Raw genomic sequence first — 19,374 nt, 5'->3', positions numbered from 1 at the left:
TCAGTGGGTTAAAACCTCTGCCTTCGGCTCGGGTCAGGATCCCAGGGTCCTGGGATCGAGCCGCATGTCGGGCTCTCTGCTCTGCAGGGAGCCTGCTTCCTCCCCTCTCTCTCTCTGCCTCTCTGCCTACTTGTGATCTCTGTCTGTCAAATAAATAAATAAAATCTTTAAAAAAATAAAATAAAAACAATAAAATTAAAAACCAAAAAGGAATTAACTTATAGGATTATGTCTTTTTTGGGGGGGGAGGGGCAGGGATTATGTCTTATTTTAGGCTGTCTTAAAATGATTGAGTGACAAAAATCCCCAGCCGATAAATCCTTTTCTATTGACAAAAAATAAAAGAGAGAAAAACCAAAAAATGATCACTATTGGGAAATGAAACTGCCCCTCTTCAGACTGGACTGACAGCCAGGCGGTGGGGGAAATGTGGACATGGAGCATGGCAGGGGCTGGGGCCGTCTGCGACGTTGGGGAAGCGGGGACAGGGCTGAGGCTGGAGGAGCGGCCAGCAGCACCTGCGGGAAGGGCACGGGCAGGGTGTGCCTGGGGGAGTGGGGTGGGGCTATGATTAGGATTCCATGCAGAAGCAGCACAGAGATCACAAGGAAAAGGTGTCTCTTTGTCTGCTGGGGAAAGAAGCAGCTTTCTGTCAGGTAAGGTCTGCAATTCAGACAGCATGAGCAGGAGCAGAAACTGGGCCATTACCCAGTTTGCTAAATGAAAGCGGGCAACAGTCACAGTGGGCCGTCAGCTCCTTACGGGCACTGCTGCCCTGTGCGGAGTGGGGCCAGCAGCAGCCGGCAGCAGACTCACTGTGTGTACCCCGACAGCCCGACCTGGGCCATCGGCCTCTCCTGCCTCCCCAGACCAGATCTTTCTCCCATACAGCTCCGAGATGAGTGTGTGTGTGCACACGTGAACGCTATTTCAGATCATGTTACATGTGTTCAGACTCACGAATGCTCAGAGATGCTCTCATTTTTCCAGCGTGTGTCCAGGGAGCGACTACTGGCTAAAACATGTCAGCTCCATGAGAAAGGCTTCTAGAATAGGAAGCTTGGTGTTTCCCCCTGCACCTGGACCGAAAAGGACAACCTATCAGGATGTCAGGACGGACTTTTACTACAGGCTCTCTGTACAGCTAGTCTGTGCATTGCCCTCAATAGAGGAAAAGCACGGATGAAATATCCCTTTGTGTTAAGGATGGACTAACTGTAAAATGGTCATCGATGAAGCCGATGGGAAGCTGGGGGAGCCAGCCTTTTAAACTGGGAAGGGTGGTTTGGGGGCAAGGGCAGGTTCACAGAGCCCTGGGCTTTCAGAGACCCAAAACCCAAAGTACCCCCTTCCCCTTGAGGTTGCTGCCCAAAACCAGCTGAGGGGAACCCGCAAGGAGCTTAATGAAATTCACCAGAATCTGGAACGTTTCTAATGAAAACGGGATTTTCTTATCTTTTCTTCCATAGACTGTTTCTGATTAGTAGTTCAGAGCTCGGTGGAATTAACCATATATCACTTTAAATGTTTATTTTATGTCCAGCTTATTCTAACATTTTTATTCATCTTAATGAGAAGTAATTGGGCCTCCTATTGCAGTGTTTCATTTAAAAAGGGGGAATATTAATAAGGAATGAAAGCGTGCTAAAATCCATAACTATCTTCCCAGCTTTTACCATGCTTCCATCTCACCCCCAAGTCACTGTTTTAGATGGAAAATGGTATTCGATGCATTTGAAGCGCATCCTTCTTGGGGCTGGCGATGCCTTTATTGTATGTCATTATGTCTTTTGGGAATCCTGACATTAAAACATATCCTTGGTTCTCCCTTAAGCCAATTTTATAGGGCAGGGAAAGAAAAGACAACATTTTGCAGTGAAAACACCTTCTCCCATCTGGCAAAATGGCTTTCTGGACTCTATTGTGGCTCATTGTCTAAAAATAGGATGAAGACAAATTGTTATCATTTGCGAAAGCCCATGACAATAATGATAAATGAACAAATTTTTTTGCCCTCTGAAGTCATTGCTTAAGGCTTTCTCTGGGATCAACAATGTTAAACTGGTAAACTTTCTTCATCTGCATCCGCAGAAGGTTTACAAATGGCTTTGTAAACAATTTTAGCCAGAGCGTTAATCTCCCCTACAGAACGAGGGCGACGAGAGAAATGATTGATTTGCAATTTAAAATGACACTGAAACCCCTGAAACAGATATGAAAGAAACTTTCAGTGAATAATGTTTTAGTTGACAAGAAAAGATAAGGCACATCTTTCATCTGATAGTGGGCTGTTTTTGATAAATATTGTTCATAATGGAGAATTTTGGAATCATTAATGTGTGGCTAGAACATTACTACTTTTTGACTGGGACTTCAGAAACCAGTTTCTTTGGGCAGGAGTTTTGTTACATGGAGAAAAAAAAAAAAAGAAAACGTGGGGAGATGCTCAAAAGGTACCCATCAAATTACTCTTATTTCATTTTCTTTTTGACCTGAGTCCATGCCGGTAGATGGGAAGGACGAGCTTGCAAAGCCACGTACGACGCCCTGGTTGTCATTGGACCGAGGCATCACGAATCCCATCATTTCCGGAATTAAGGGTGGGTTAATGTGGCTTTTGAATTTCCTTTTGGTGGCACGACAGGTCAGATAGAAAGGGATGGGTCTGGGGGCGCCTGGGTGGCTCAGTCAGGCGTCTTAGCTGCTGTCTGCATCCCAGGGTCGTGAGTTCAAGCCACACATTGGGCCCATGCTGGGTGTGAAGCCAACTTAATAAAAAAGAAAGGCAAGCAGGGAGGGAGGGAGAGGTAAAGGGGTAACGGAAAGAAGGAAAGAAGAGTGAAAGGAAGGAAGACACGGACGGGACCTGGAAGGAAGTCTCTCATTGCTCTGCCTCTTTGCTCCTTTACTCACGTGGTGCTCAGTGGGCCCCGACCCCCAGCCCACTCCCAGTGCAGTCGTGCTGGTGCCTGGGCAAGGACTGGAGGCTGGGGCGTGGGCCTCACGGCATCTCCCGGGAGCAGAGGGGTCGTGGTGACTTGCATACACCCACTGAGCATCAAAGACTAGACCCTTGAGAGAGCCTGTCTGTCCTGCTCTGTCATCGGCCCCACCCAGTCCTGGACTTCTTTTTCCATCGTCCCGCTCTCATCTAGCCACGACTGTCTTCAGAGTCCGAGGTACCTTGCCGGGGTGCCCCACCTTTGGGAGCTTGTGCCGGCGTACCATGTGGATAACAGCCAGAGCGCTCTCTCACAGCACTCTGTGCCTTGGCGACCCCCCTCACAGCCACTGTGGAGTTGCCTGCAGGGACTTCCTGGGCCAACCTGCGTGGTGACCGACAGATGCCCTCCCCGCACAGTCCCCCCCCACTCCCTCAGGCAGGGTCTGGGCAGTCACTTCTGCCCATCAAGCGCTTCGCCCATCGGGGAGCTCCGAAACATGACATGAGTAAAATGATAAAGATTACGGCCCAAAGGGTACCAGATAGCAATCCAAACTATTTGTTCCGGATCCTTCCGCATGTCGGAGATGTCCAGAATCAAGCCTTTCCATACGGGTCAGCGGGACGTGCCTAGCATCATTAAAACCATTCCACTTATGCTGAGTTTTAATTAGCATCCTGTTAGTGGGCCGTAGACAGGAGGCCTCCTCTATGCCAGACACGGTTGTGGGTGCTGGAAATTCGGAGAGGAAGCCGTCAGACATAGTCCCCTGTCCTCACAGAGCCGCTTTATGTCAGTGGTGACCTTGCTGCAGACCGTAGCGCAGCAGTGCATATCTGTGCCTTTACCAAAAACCTTGGGACATCTGTGCTCTACATATCACTTTAATTCTGCTTCTTGCAATGTAAATTTAAAGCATTTTAGTCAGATTTTCAAAGTCCTCTCTGCTGGACTCCTGTCTGCCCTATCAGTCTTGTATCCAAGTGTTACCGACCGAATGTCTGTGGCCCTCCAAAGTTCACACTGACACCATCTCCGGTGGGATTGTATTTGGAGGTGGGGCTTTTGGGGGAGCACTTAGATCATGCGGTGAAGCCCTCATGAATGGGATTTGTGCTCTTGTCAAAGAGACCCCAGAGAGCTCTCTTACTCCTCCAACCATGTGAGGTCACAGAGCAAAGACAGCTGTCTGTGAACTAGGAAGCTCGCCCTCACCAGGCACTGAATCTGCCAGCACATGGACCTTGAACTTCACAGTCTCCAGAACCATGAGAGACAGGTTTCTATTGTTTATAAGCCTTTCAGCCTATACTGTTTTGTTACTGTGGCCCAAATGGATGAGTATACATAGCAATATACAGAATATGTTGTTTCTCTTGGACCCCATGGTGCTTCCAAACTGAACTTCACACCTACCTACCCAACCATAGCAGAGCCCAGCATTAGCACCCACTGGTTGGGGGCTACTATCTCTCCTTCCTGCTGTACAGCTGGGCACGGACTCGCCCCTCCTCCTCAGAAGATGTCAGTTTGACCCTTAGTTCACTGAAGAGCCCATGGCCTGGCTCTAGTCCAATCCCTCCACACACTCCAACCACCTAATCAGGGGGAATCCTGGCAGAACCCCCTCTTGTCTCCCATGGGACCCTGGAGGCTCAACCCTCGGACATGCCCCAAGGTGGCCCTCATCAAGAAACATGGGCAAGTGGGCAGTGTGTGGGCTTGGAGACCAAGACCCCTGGCCCCAGCTGGCACACTCAGAAGGTGGCATGTCGGTGATGGGTGTGATCCTTTGGTGGGTGGGGGGATGGCGGGGGCAGATGTAATTCCCTCTCCACTTCCTCTGTCTCTTTTCTGCTTTCCTCTCCTGCACTCTTCTTGTTGCTGCTGGTGGTGCGGGAATCAGAGCTCCTGATTTTGCCCTACCTGTGCCCCAGGAAGGGGCCATTGCACATAAGGTCCGTGAGCCCACAGAGGGCCGGACCTCATGTCCCAGAGCCTGGAAATGATAGGGCAAGGAGCCCTGGGGCCTCCCAGTCCTCTCCCCAAGGAAACTGGGTGAGGATGGTGGAGGCCCCGAGAGTGACTCTCTGGGTACTCCCGGGGCTGCATCTTAGAGAGGCCCGCCCGTGATCACCAGCCACGGCAGCCTGCCCGAGAGACGATGCCACTGGGCTCCGTCAACCTGGCCTCGACCGTCGGAAGGCAGAGCTGCTCCCGCGGCCCGGTGGAGACACATGCTCTCATTTCAGAACAGCGAGAAAGGGTGTCTGATGTGATAAAAGCCCGGCTCCTCCTTACCATCCCTTTTAAATAATAAGCAGGAGCTCCAGCAATCCTACTTAAACACTAAGTGCATAAGGTATAAATTGCTTTGATAACCATATTCATCCCCTACCTTATGTTTTGAAGTATTCCAACTTGCTTTCGTTTTATTAATGTATTTCTTTTATCTTTCATCTGAATAGTGTTCTCTATGTAAAGTGACCAAATGTGATTAATGATGAATAGATTAAGATAGGACAGGGTGTTTGAAAAATGACTTAAACTGCATGTAAGTCACTGGCTACAGTCCCAAAATGCAAATTCCGGTTCAGTTAATGACTGGAAAATCACGATAGCCCAACTGCATGCGCTTTTGCATTATTTAAAATTGCTTTATAAACAATAAATAATTAGCATTTTATGTTAGGACAAGTTAATTATTTCTTAATTATTTCTATAGGCATTAGGGCCCCAGAGCCGAAAGTTTTAGTCTCAGTGACACGCGGGCATCCCCTCTGATACCTGGCCAGCCCTCCTCTGTAAGTCACGGCTTCACTTTGCAAACGGTGTGGGAGAGTTCACGTCCCGTTGGAGGTCGGCGCTTTATTAAAACGTCTGCAATCATCTCGTTTGCAGGAAGCTGCTTTCCCAAAGAGTCCGTGCATTTTCCTGGACGGGGTCTCGGGGAGGGAAATTGTTTGTGTGCCCGCCCTTCCCCTGACAAACGAGCCTTATCATCCGGGCAGCTCGGCACTCTCGCTCACCCTCTCAGGGGCTGGGGAGCTTTATGAAAAATAAATTAATAATGCATACTAAATTACATCTGCAAGAGACATTTAGGTGTATACTGCAGTCTTCAAAGATGATTAGATTTACGTTTTGTTCAAGGAGACTTGTCACCCTATCTTCCAGGCGTGTCTTGAACTGCAGAGTGTGCCAGGGCTCTCCGAGCGCTGCCGGCTGCCCTGTGCGGTCACGGTCACGGGGGCTCACTGGCCTGAGCTCTCAGCCACATGGTGCCCCATTAGGGCTAGCAGCTGGGGGGAACCCGATGCTGAAGGAGAGGTGATGGCACGTCCAAGAAGGAAACCAGAGGCTTCTGTGGGGCAGTGGCCCTTTGCGGGTTCTGCAAAGGGACCCCCTTGTCCTTGGGTTTGGGGTCCTTGATGTAGAACCCAAAGGCATCTCCATCCCACGCACTGGACACGGAGGGGAAAAGCGGCCTGCAGGGTTGTCGGGGATTTTTGTTGGTTTATTTGTGCTGTGTTGTTTTGTTAAACCACAAAGACCAGAGAAATACAGTGGCATTGACGGTTAAACCCTCGTGCCTGCCTGGCGGTGTCCGCACGCGGAACTCGCTCCTTTTGTCGCGGGAGGAGAGTCGGTATTTATCAGGGTTCAGAGCCAGTTCAGCCACACACTTGACAAATTATTTGTGGAATTGTTGTATTCATAGTCACTTAAATAAGAATCTGTCAACACGAAGGCTGAGCTTTGTTGCAGCGGGTCCCCTGGTTTTTCCTGAACACCCAGAGAATGATGGATTGGAAGTAATGCAAATTCACTACCATTTTATATGCTGGTGCCTTCCTCAGAGACAGGGAACATAGCTCAGGATCATCTTGTAAAAGGCCGTAACTGTAAAGACCCGCTTCTGTGCTGGAAGTCTTGTCTTCCTTCTTCTTCCTCCTTCTCTTCTCTTCTCTTTTCTTTTTCTTTCTTTACTTTTTTTTTCTTCTTCTTCCCCAAAGGGGACTCTAGAACAGGGAAATGGAATTTGAATATTTCCCTCACGTTCCATTTTAGAAAGTATGCCCCCCAGCAGGTGCGCATGCTGGCTTTTTCGGCTAACTCATACATAGGCTTAGCCATGCTCCATAATTAAAACAAACTGATAAATAAAATTATTGGGTTTTATGGCAACATAAAAGTTAATACTCTGTTGCTGGGTGTTAAGTCTTAACTCTTAAAGATAAAGTAGAAAAAAAAAAAAGATGAAGTAGAAAAAAAAAAGAAAGAAAGGAAGGAATAGGGCCAGAGAGGTTGGTGGGACAGGTATGTATGTCCTGACTTTCAGTCAGTTCTGTGTGGCCTGTGGGGCTCCTTATGCTGGGGGGAACAGAATTTTCTCCCTGCTCTGCAAGGAAGGCAGATCTGGGCTCTCACTGCACCCCTGGCTTGCGAGGAGAGGAGGTCTTCCCAGGTCTGCCTTCCAGAATCCTAAGGCTCGAAGGAGCATCACCAGTGCCGTTACTTAGGGCTGTGGCTGTCTCAGTTCTGGCTGGGGATTCCGGGGCTGGCCCCCGAGGTCTCCCTCCCTTGCCTGGACAGGAGTTCTCACGAATGACAGCAGCCCTGGGGAAGACTTCGGTTCTGGATCTCTTTGGGCATTCCAGAACTTCTCTGAGCCTCCGTAGAATCACAAGCTGGGGAAACCCCTCCTGAGACCTTGGGTAGACGAAAATTCTATAACTCCATTGACATGAACCTCTAAGTTGGGAACAGCGACTGAAGACCAGCCCCCAGCAACAAGGCCCTGAAAGGAACGAGACTCCCTTTGAATCATTTCCCTTCCATTAGACCCTTTTTGAAGGAATCCTGTTGCCTACAACCATATCCTATTAAGCTGCAGTGACTTGCACAGCGGAGTGTCACATCCGTGGCCCCCATTTTTTAAAAAGCTGCTGGAGAGCAGCAAGAAAAAAAAAAAATAGGAAAACCCAATGTGAAAACAAAAATCCCACGTTATATAACACATCCCCTCAATACCACTGAAAAATATATGTAATATTTTGAAATCACTGACTAATTATTTCTAATCACTCCATAATAATTTATGGAGACACTCGCTCCTTTGGACGTGTTCCTGTTTTGATCTAAATGTATTCCCGAACACGCTGTCGAACCTCCCAGTTTGGCAACTGATTTGGTTTTGCTGAATTTCCTTCATGTGTCCAGAGCTCTTGCCAATGAGGCTGTGGAACATATTTTGACAGCTCTGTCGCTAAGTTTGTTGCTACTTGTGTCTGGAACGGGTATCCAATTTCAGAGATTAATCTGTTTGTTTCCTCCCCGTTTGTGATGCCTGCAGGATGCCACTGGTTTGCCTGGAGCAGCTCCTGTGGGCAAGGAGGGGTCAGGCCCTGTTTTCTTGGCCGGGGGAGTGCACGGGGCATCTCAGCTCCCGGGTGATGTGCCTGGCACCCGGAGCCCGGCTACGGATGTGGCCGTTTTATACCAGCATGGCCACGGGAAGCCAGGTTTCCTGCAGCAAGAGGCTGGAATTCACATCAATCTTGACATTGGGCTGAACATGGCCAGGCCCCCCGAAATGATTACTGTTCTGAGAGCAAACTTCACATTAGAGTTTGGTGAATCATACACTTGAATAACCAAAGCCTGCCTTCCATTTCTTTTTGTGCATTCATCCTAATCTGACAGGGTCCTTCGGTTCTCCAATGGACCCTTGCAGAATCTTCTAGAAGAGCCACTTGCATGGTGTGGTGTCTGGGCCAGCAACATCAGCATCACCTGGAAACGGATTAAAAATATTTCAGTCCACCCACATCTTCCCAGATCTGCTGACTCAGAAACTCTGGGCACAGGGCCCAGCAATCTGTTTTAGGCAGCCCATCAGGTGATGCTATGCCACCAAGGCTCATGATCCCTTACCTGGACTGTCGGTCACGCTGCCTCCTCGGGCTTCATGAGATTTTCTGGTCATCAGTTCCTGTGACCCACTTGAGTGGTATGTGGTTTGTCTCTGGTCTCAGTAACTGTCGAGTCACCATGTTAGAGCAAAGAGCCATGGATGTTAGGCGCTGGCACCTACTGGCTAGCCACCATGCCAGCCAGTGAGGAACCGGGAGTGAACACACGGCCATGCCACCTCAAGGCACTGGCGGAGTTATACAGCAGTGTCCAGAGTACTTGGCCATTGCCATTCTGTAGGGCATGTATGGGGTACAGTGCAGACATGTCTGTACTGTACATGTCTGAGGCTGACAGAATGGGGCAGGAGGAAGCAGCGTCCAAACCGAGAGCTCCAGGTCTGGTGGAGCCGGGGAAAGAGGCGTCCTGGGCAGAGGGGCAGGCACGTGCAAGAGAGAGCGGAATCACTGTTCCGGAAACATGAGAGGAGATCAGTGTGGCAGATGGAGGAGTGAAGAAGTGAGCATGGGGTAGGAGAATGGGGCTGGCTCTTTCAAGCCAAGCTTAGAAGTTGGGGAGCATTGATGGTTTTCTGACTTCAGCAATGGGCAGTGATGTGGAAGGAACCCTGCTGGGGGCAAAGAGGTTGAGCAGAGTCACAGTGAAACAGCCGCTGAATGAACAAATATCCACTGAGCTCCCCTAGAGGCAGCACAACCTGTGGCTGCAGAGACCAGGCTCTGGGGACAGGAGGAGCGGCGGACCTACTTTGCAATCCTGGCTCTGGTGGGACATACCAGCCGTGGGACCTTGGGCACAGTTCCACTGACTCTCATTATCCTCATGTGTAAATAAGGAGGAAAATGGTATCACACCAGAGAATTATCATGTGAGATTACGCCCACCGACATTTACGTGAGAGTCGGCATGTAAGTATCCGATATAAGGAACCATGCTATTGTTAGTCTTGCTGTTTCTATTATTGTGTGTCAAGTGTTGTGTGGGGTGGTGAGGCCATGAGGGTGAGTAAGACAGATGTAGTCTCCTGTATGCAGGGGCATGTTGGTGGCCTGAATGAACTAAGTCAATGGCATGGGGATGAGAGAGGGAGACTAGTCCAGGAAAGAGTGAGGGCATTATGAAAGCTGGGATATGGCACAGGAATGGTAGTAACATACAGAAGGAAGGTGGGGTATCTCCCAGGTTTGCAGTTTGAGTATATATGGTTGAGCCTTCTGTGGCTGGAGAACTAGGAGAAAGAGACGGAGGGGAAGTGGTGAGGTGCTTTGTTTGTGTTCCGGTGGAAGGGTCTGTTGGAAGTTGGAATCTCAGTATTGGAGCATTAAGAGATTTGGACCAGAGCTACTGGGCCCATGCATGTGCACAACTCCCAGCAACATATGAGGTCCTTGTGGAGAAGATGGCATGCTTCCAGCCTCATCCCAGGGGATTCCCAGGAGAGCGATTGTCTTTGCCCTGAGACCTTGTCTCACTGTGTCTTATTGTATTTGGTTATGCACATGGTATCCTGGGTCTGGGAGCTCCTCCCTCTTTCCAAAGACATTTTCTTACCAGTCCTGCCTCATCCATGGTTCCCCTACTGAGATGTTTGCTGCTCCTGCATGTCTTGCAGACCCCCAGAATTCCAGGACCAGAGAGCTGGGACCTCGAGATGCCTTTGAATCTGCTCTAGAACCTCCAAGAGGACACCTTATTGCTACTGGGAACAATAAGGAAGTGACAGGAATGATCAGGGAGGTAATCATAGGACCAAGGTCCAGAGCCATTTACTGAGCACCTTCCAGGAATTCTGTCTGATGCGATGTGTCTGATTAGAAACGTTCAGTGAAGGTCTGTCTGGTCAGAATAACCATCCTTGTCTCTATTGCTCTCAGAACACTACTGAAGGAGAGGGAAGGTCCGGAAGACACTTTCCATCATCATGACCCTAGGAAAGAGTGGATATTCATAGCTCATCGCTTGGCAAGCAGGACCCTGGGGAATGGGGCAAGGGGAGTGTTTACAGAGGGTGGAGGGGGCTATGGAGGATTGGGCAGCATGGAGGGAAGGTTAGGGTCTAGCATAGTATGGGGTATCAGGCACTGGATGGAGAAGGACCAGCGGGGACATACTGTGGACGAACCTCAGTGCCTGGGGTATGGCCCACTAATTCAGCCTCATCCAGAGTGTGCAGCCACCTTGAGACAAGAATTTTGGAGGGTAGATCCCCAAGCACTCAAAGACCACCCTACAAAAGTCACAAACATAGACACCTTTGGGGCGAGGCAGGTAACAGCAACAAAGGAGCAGATGGTAAGACAATGGCGGGGGGCAGAAAGCACACATTCACCCATGGGGGCTAGTTTTGACTCAGTTCCATAACAGAAAGGCATCCTGTGTGGCCAGATGTTCCTACCCTTCTTGGGAAACCAGGACACCAGGGATTTATGTACAATCTCCAGGTTTTCAAAGATTGGCAATGACTTCTAATTCTTTTCCTTCTCCTTCTCCTCCTCCTCCTTCTTCTTCTTTTTCTTCTTCTTCCCTTTCTTCTCCTTATCCTCCTCCCCCTCCTCCTCCTCCCCTCCCCTTCCCCCTTTTCTTCTTCCTCCTCCTCTTCCTCCTCCTCCTCTTCTCCTCCCCTTCTCCTCCTTCTGCCCCCCTCCTCCTCCTTCTTCTTCACCTTCTCCTCCTCCTTCTTCTCCTTCTCCTCCTCCTCTTTCTTCTTCTTTTATATCCCATTGACCCAAAAGGAATAGAATCATGGCACTAGATATAGCATTTAATGCTGTCAACGTGTGACATCTGAGACCTGGGGAGGCAGATACCATGCAGATCTTTCTTCTCTGGAGGACTATTGGACTCAGGACCTCCTCTGACTTATGTGCTGAGGGGATGGGAGGCTGGAGGCAGACAGGCTCTTGGGGACCATGTTATGGCTTCATTTGCTCATCTTCTCTCTAGCCAGCCTCCCTTCTGATATCTGGCTGGTGGGAGATGGGCATGGGTGACAGGTTTCATTGCCAGCCCCAAGGCCATGGAGGTCACTGTGGCTCTTCATCACTAACAGCTGCAGGTCTGCCTGAAGATGGGCACGGGCCAGGAGAGCAGGGATGGCTTGAGCCCAAGCCAGCTGCATGAGGAGAAGGACTCTTAGAGATCTTGCTGATGTCTAGGAAAAGCAGCATGGGGTCGGAGGCCCTGCTTCATGGTGTGTCACCCGTTTGGGGGTCTTCTGGTGGCCTTCCCTTTGGCGGTGTGGGGAGACCACTTTTGTGTTATATAAAATATAATAATGTCATTGGCTTCCCCCTGGTTTCCTGTTGATTGACTTTTATAGCTTGCAAACATTATGCTGGATTGGTAAATTGCAATAAATTTAATCAAGAATTATTTTATTCAGCCTACTAATGAGGAATAATAGCGTATGTATCAATTAGGCCTGTCAATTTGTGTGAGGAAATAGATTTACAAAGGGATAGTAAGCAAAAAAAAAAAAGTATCATTGGTATCAATTCACTTCATTATTTTTAATTTGCTGTGAATATTGAGTGTTTCTAACATAAAATCATTCCTCAATTAAAATAAAACAGCTGCACTGCTCTCGGCTCCTCATCCCTTGTTTTTGCTTACAGATTAGCAGTTGTCATTGGTTTCAGTCTGTTGTCATCTCATTAATTTGCACCCATAAATGGGTAAAAAAGTATTCTCAACTGTCAGTGAGAAACACAACAGAGCAAAATGGTTTTCTCATGTTTTGGGGAAACAGCAGGGTTACTGTAGCAACAAAGGGGTGGAGGGCATGGGGTAGCGACGTGGGAAAGCCTGGCCTGCCCTGCTGGGTTGGGACTCTCTGTAACGCTCCAGACCCAATCTTTGCTGGGGCCCTTTGCTCCATATCCCATGATTAATTGTTTGAAAAAAAAAAAAAAAGGCTATAAATATTGCCCTTTCTCTGTCTCGGCAACACGACGTTGCCATTCTTTCCATCAAGAGATGGCGTCCCTTTCTCCGCCTCCAGAATCTGAGCCAGCCACGTGACTTGCTTTGGCCACACAATAAGTCAGAAACAAAGCTAACATTCTATGTTTCTGAACCCAGGCCACAAGAAGCTTTGAATGTCCCTGTTCTGTTTCTCTGAGAAGCCTGGGAACCCCATAGCAACAAGCCCAGGCCAACCAGCTAGAGGACCCGAGGTCAGGGGGAGTAAGACGTGCCACCCGGTGGCGGTGAGCTTAGCACAGTCCACCTCCAGACCACCTAGCAGCTGAGTGTGGACGCATGCATAAGTCTCACCAAGTCCAGAAGAACTGTCCAGCTGAGCCCAGAATGCACTGCTCACTCACAGAATGGTGAGCCAGCTTTTTGTTGAAGCTGCAATATTTTGGGGGTAGTCTTTTATGCAGCAAGCACAGATATATACCCACTATTTCAGGAAAGCCTGAAGCTGTAGATTGGTGTTGGAAGTAAAAGACAGGCTTGATGTGAGATGCCCAGATCCTGGGTAGGAGGAAAAGTCCAGTCTGGGCATGAGTGAGAACACTCAGGCCCATTTTATTTCCAAGAGCAGGCCCTCCAGAAGCCTGGGGGAAAATGAGTTCCATACACCTGCATATAGATGTTCATATGTTCATATGTGTTTGTGTGAAAAATGTATGCATATCTTTGCATATGTGCATGTCTCTATGTGGGCCTCATAATGTATAATATGTGTCCCTCTGTGAAACGCAAAAGAAGGGTTAAATGCAGGGAAAGGTGGTCCCCTCTTTCTCCCCTAGTTCTGCTTCAGACCCATGACCTGGCTGACAGAAGTGATTTCGTTCACCCTGGAGAATTTCCCCAAGTGTACCTGAGTGGATTACCCCTCTCCCCAACTCCTGCATTACAGCAAACTCCTGAATTAACATCAAATGCTCATGAATGAATCACTGAGAACCACCCTTGTGGATCAAGTATGACAGTGGTGGGTTTCCACGTGTGGCAGTCAATGTCTGTAGCCACTCTGATCTAACTGTGGCAAGATCTAGTCAATTTCTGATGCCACCTCAGGATCCTTATTGCAGCCATGTGAGGGGAAGGTGAGCCCAAGAAAGAAATGCAATGACCAGAGTCATCCTGGAACTGCAGGCAGAGAGGCAGGTGACCAGCAGGCCTCCATACACCTGCTCTGTCCTAGTTCCCCTAAACCTGTTGTCCCCACTGCCACTTTGCCTTCAGGACCTCCCTCGCTCTCCAGGTGCTGGTTCATGCGCTAGTCCTCTCCACTGAACCAAATGCTCGAGAGACTTCCAGAGGTGAGAGACGCGTCTAACTATCATGCATTGAGCCTTGACCCTGGTGGGAATCCTGCGTGAGCCTGACAGGTGCAGGGTCTGCACGGATTATTGCACATACCAGGTGCTCATGAATGTATGAAGGCCTCCTCCCCACCCGCCCCCCCTCCAGTGATGTGCTGGCCCTTTCTTGGGTGCCCTATGCTGATCTATTAATAATTGTCTAAATCACAGAAGGATAACAGAGGTAGATTTTTACCAACCTCATTTTTTGGAGGAGTAGACTATTCCCAAAAGCAGCTCAATGACTTATTCTGCTCAAGTCACTAAGAGAGGAAGCTGGGACAGGAATCTGACAACAGAATTCATGACTCTCCAATACTCCATAACTATCAAATAAATGCTCTCTGAGGTGTCTTCAGTCTTTAGTCATTAATACTTTAGTATAAATTAGCAGTCTTACTCCTGTGGGACTGTAGACTGAGAACAGGGCACTACAGGAAAGTTCTGGGATCAGAGAACACTCCTTGCACTTGTGACTTGGGGGTGCACCTTAGTGGTCTCAATGGCTCCCCTCAAGCCTGGAGTGGAGGCCACTTATCCAAACCACAAAGCCAAGAAAAGGATAAAGATGTTTTGCTGAGAACCATAGTACTGTGTGACCACGAAAGATAAAGATGGGTGCTGGGTAGGCCAGACGACATGCAGGTCTCTCTCGCCCTCGGGCCCCACCCCCAGTAAGTCCCAGAGCAGCACTCTGCAGTCTGCCCCACAGGAATCCTAGAATGGCAACTTGCTCACATTCCGCAAGGCTTCTTGAGGTTTCTTGCCATGACCATCATGAATGTTCCGAATGCAGCTGTCCCATGGGTCATCTTCCGGAGTGTGAAGAGCAATGACAGAGCGCGTCCATCCTCCCAGAGCGTTCCTGCACGTTGAGTAGTGGAAACTCATGTGACTGCCTTGTGTTTAAAGACACCCTTGGTCTGGAGGCACCCCAAAATGCTTTACACACTGTTAGTCCTATGCCTACAATCAACCCTTGCATCACTGGAGCAAGCCATGACTGTTTAACTACATAGGAGGACCTTGCTGCACCGGATGGATGGCCTACAGGTGGAGAGACGGCCCCTCCCATGGATACCACCGAGGCATGTAATTGTCCGTTTGGACAGTAGATCACTGAATGGTTCTGGGATGGCCAAAACCCCACATGCCTGGGAGTCAGGGGAGGCAGACCTGGTGCTACATTGAAAAAGAGCCTGACCCACCAAGCCCTGCCTTGACCTCTAGTTGAGCCTTGCACAGTGACACCTGGAGGCTGGCGGGATCGTCTCACAGACTTTAAACGAGTGGCCCGTCACCAGCTCACGCTGTAATGTACTCGCAAATCATGGTGTAATAAACCCTGTAATTATCATGGTAACATTACATTGATTTTTGTTGTTGTTGTTGTTGAAGACATTAACTTGAAAAAAGTATATATTTAAAGTATGCCATAATTTATCAACCACAACTTGCCATTCCTTCACTTTTTGGCTATGTGCAAAGTCTAAAACACTGTGAGTGTTTGGGTGAGGGCTTAAGTGGGTGACATAACCTCTGGACTCCACTTTGTCATCAGATATGGGTTGATCCTGGGGCGCCTGGGTGGCTCAGTGGGTTAAAGCCTCTGCCTTTGGCTTGGGTCATGATCCCAGGGTCCTGGGATCGAGCCCCAACTCGGGCTCTCTGCTCAGCGGGGAGCCTGCTTCTCCCCTCTCTCTGCTCGCCTCTCTGCCTACCTGTGATCTCTGTCAAATAAATAAATAAATACAATCTTAAAAAAAAAAAAAAAAAAAAGAAATGGGTTGATCCTTCCCTCCCAGCTTCTCAGGGCAGTTGCATGGAAGAATTGTAGCATGAAATAAAAAGGGGCTTTGAGGTTGTAAAGGGCTCTTTCCCAGCATGGCGGTCTGGTTCCCAACACGGGCTCCTCCCGAGCCATTGGTTATGGGCTCCCATTCCTGTGTCATGCATACAACTAGCAGATCATGTGGGAAGGTACATGCAGAGCCCATAGTGTGGTGCTGGGACACACTTAGCAAATGGTGATTACCTTTATGGCCAAGGCTCCCTCTTGCGTTGCCAACCCCAGATAGCATAGGTTGTCGGTGGGCACGGGCCCTGGTGACAGAGCCTCCTGTCTGGAGGACTGTCCAGCAGGCTGTGCTGCTCCAGCGTCCCCCACTGACATCCTTCCAGCTCGTCGGGAGCTGCCCTCTGCTTGGTGTGAGGCGTCAAGTGAGATCATAGCCTATGTGGTCACGGATGCAGATTTTTTATATTCTAGTGTATTTCCACATGTGAATATCAGATGTTGGCTGTGGCCATCATGCTCCGAGAGGAGGTGAGAGGTTAGATGTGAGTAAGAATCGATCAATACCTGAACCGGTCACCTCCTGTCTGCCTTTAGGAGGTGTGACCCCACTGGTGGGGATGTTGGATGCTCACAAGGCCAGGAAGAAGACAGATGTCCACAGGGCGGCAAAAAAAAAAAAAAAAATGCACCTGCCTCAGCCCCCTACAGAGTCAGAGGGAAGTGATCAGTTTCGAAATGAGCTCCTTCCTTTGGGGGCATGAAACCTTCTGTGAGTTTGGCAGTTAGAAACATTTTAGAAATGAGGGTGAAAATGTTAGGCTGAATTCACATGAGGTCAAGCCTCTGGATAAACCTTAAAATTTAGCAAAATAGATTCATTTGAGGGCTAGAGGATATTTCTCAGCTTCTCGAATGTCTGTCTGTCTGTCTCCCCCTCGCCCACCAAGGATGTCTGATGTGGGTATGGCAGCGTTTGCCCTCAAGTGGAAGGTGAGAAATGGGAAGTTCCATGAGTTTCAGCTTGGTATCTCGCCAACCCTGGTAATTTAGGAACCCAAACTCTACTCTTTGTGGAGCTATTAGCTCTCAATATTATGGAAGGAGCTTTTCTATCCCAGACAAATGAGAAATGAACACTCCCTCCTAATGGTGGGTAATAACTCAACATCATTCTCTGAAGATCTACGGGCCAGCCCCCTGCCAGTCTCCCTTAGAAAGCAGCTGACATGTGGATGTTTTATCCTCTGCCCCTCCTTCTCTAGCACATGTTAATAAAAGTTCTATATAAAACAGAGTGATAAAGGAGATTAATACTTTTATTTCTCACACATGCTGAACTCCATCTTTTCATCTCGAATTACCCAGTTGGAGTGTCTACACCACCTGAATTAATGAACCTCATCATTGTCGACTCGCCAATCCATCCAAATCGCCATAGACGAGACGAGACCTCTGCTTCCTAAATGGAAAATCGTCTACACAAACAGACGCAGGGACATTCACGGTCTGGGAAGTGGAGTGGGTTTGAGCCAACACAGCCACTTTTCTGAAATTCTTTTCAACATTTACCCCCAAAGAAAATTACTTGTTTTTCCCGGATTCAACCAACTAGAATCTTAAAGGTCTGAGTCCATCCGTTGGCAATTAGCTTGGCTATATACTTTATCTGAAGTAGAAATATCTCTTTCTAAGGGGCAGGGAAATGAACAGAAATTATTTCTAGATCTAGTGAGGGTGGAATGGGTGTTGCTTGGGTCTAACATGGTGTGTGTCCTGGTCACCAATCTCTTCCTTCATATTGGCCATATCTGAGCCCTCATGGAAAGGCGTCCTTCAGGGTGAGGAGACGGGGTGGGCATCAGGTCAGACAAGGGTGAATTTATTTCACTTCAGAGCCCTGACTAGGGTACATGTGCTCAGGTTTGGAAGGGATGTGGCACACCGGAGAATCTGCCACTAGTTAGCCATGTCCTCACACGGTCCAGCTCAACTGGACCTGGTAGAAGGAGAACTGAATTATTTTCAAGAGAAGCCCCCAGAATCACCACGTTTCATAGGATCTGGGCCAGAGCTGACTCTGTTCTGACTCTTCTTCATCCTGACCCTTGCAAAGGTCTGTGGGATGACCGGAATTGTGGCCCCTGATCTTGTCTCCTTTTTCATGACTTTTACGGAGCATCTTCTCTGTGCCAGGTGCTTGGCCTGATGCTTCATGTGGCCACGTATGAGCCCTGTGAGGCTGGTGTTTTAGAAATTCCCATTTTTACGGAAGAGGAAACAGGCTCACAGAAGCTGAGCATCTTTCCTTAGATCTCACAGCAGCAGATGGGTAAAGCAGAGGAATTGGCGGCTAGCCTTAAAAGCCCCGGGCCATGGTGGGTGATACGTTCTGCCCAGCTGACCAGAGCCAAGCTCTCCAACGCGTCTTGATCAACTGAACCAATGGAAGTGGAGAAATCAGATCACTGAGATTTGTAGTTGTTTTGTGGTGATATTAAAATAAAAATTACATTTCCTCGTATAAGCCTGCTTTATGTGTCAACAGTAGATGTTGCCCATACTTGAGCAAGTCTGATTAACAGATGGGTAGATTTATAGGAATGTGCTTGACTCAGCTGGATGCTGGGAATACCAAGGAGGGGAATCTTGGGACAGAAGAGTGTTCCTCTTTTCCGCCCCATGCCCTGAGGAGGTGAGGCTATGGGGACAAGCCCCAGGACTTGCCTCCTGAGGAACACTGAAGAATAAGCTGGGGAGTGGGGCTTTTTCCCAATGTCTCTGGACTCCAGCACCACTGACCCCAGGGCCGCTTGTGGAGGTGTGCATGGAGGCTGACCAGGACTGACCTTCCTAATCTGACAAGTATGTGAGCTCCTAGGAGACCTCAGCAGGAGACACCCAAAGATGGGGGTGGGGGAGTCTCAGGGGACTGAGGTCCTGAGGGTCAGGGTCAGCTAAGCTCTGATGGCTCACACAAACCACACTGCGGTCTTGTTCACGCAAGCCGAGGAAATCCACGCCATGTGTGAACTGTGAAGGACAAATGTGGCCTTTTTTTCTCCCAGCTTTATTGTAGTGTAACTGACAAGTAAAATGATGTATATTTAAACTGTACAATGAGACAATTTGGTATATGTATACATTGTGAAATGATTACCACAATCAAGTTAATTAACGTATTTACCACCTCCCATCTCTGTGTGTGTGTATGTGTGTGTGTGTGTGTGTGTGTGTGTGTGTGTTGAGAACACTTAAGACCTCTCTTAGCAAATTTCAAGTATACAACACAGTGTTATTAACTAGAGTCACCCTCTATGTTATATCCCCAGATCTTATTCATATTATAACTGAATATTTGTACCCTTGGCCAACAACTCCC

This window comes from Mustela nivalis (assembly GCF_964662115.1).
Source record: "Mustela nivalis genome assembly, chromosome: 18".
Taxonomy (NCBI): Eukaryota; Metazoa; Chordata; class Mammalia; order Carnivora; family Mustelidae; genus Mustela; species Mustela nivalis.
Note: the sequence above shows the minus strand (reverse complement) of the source record.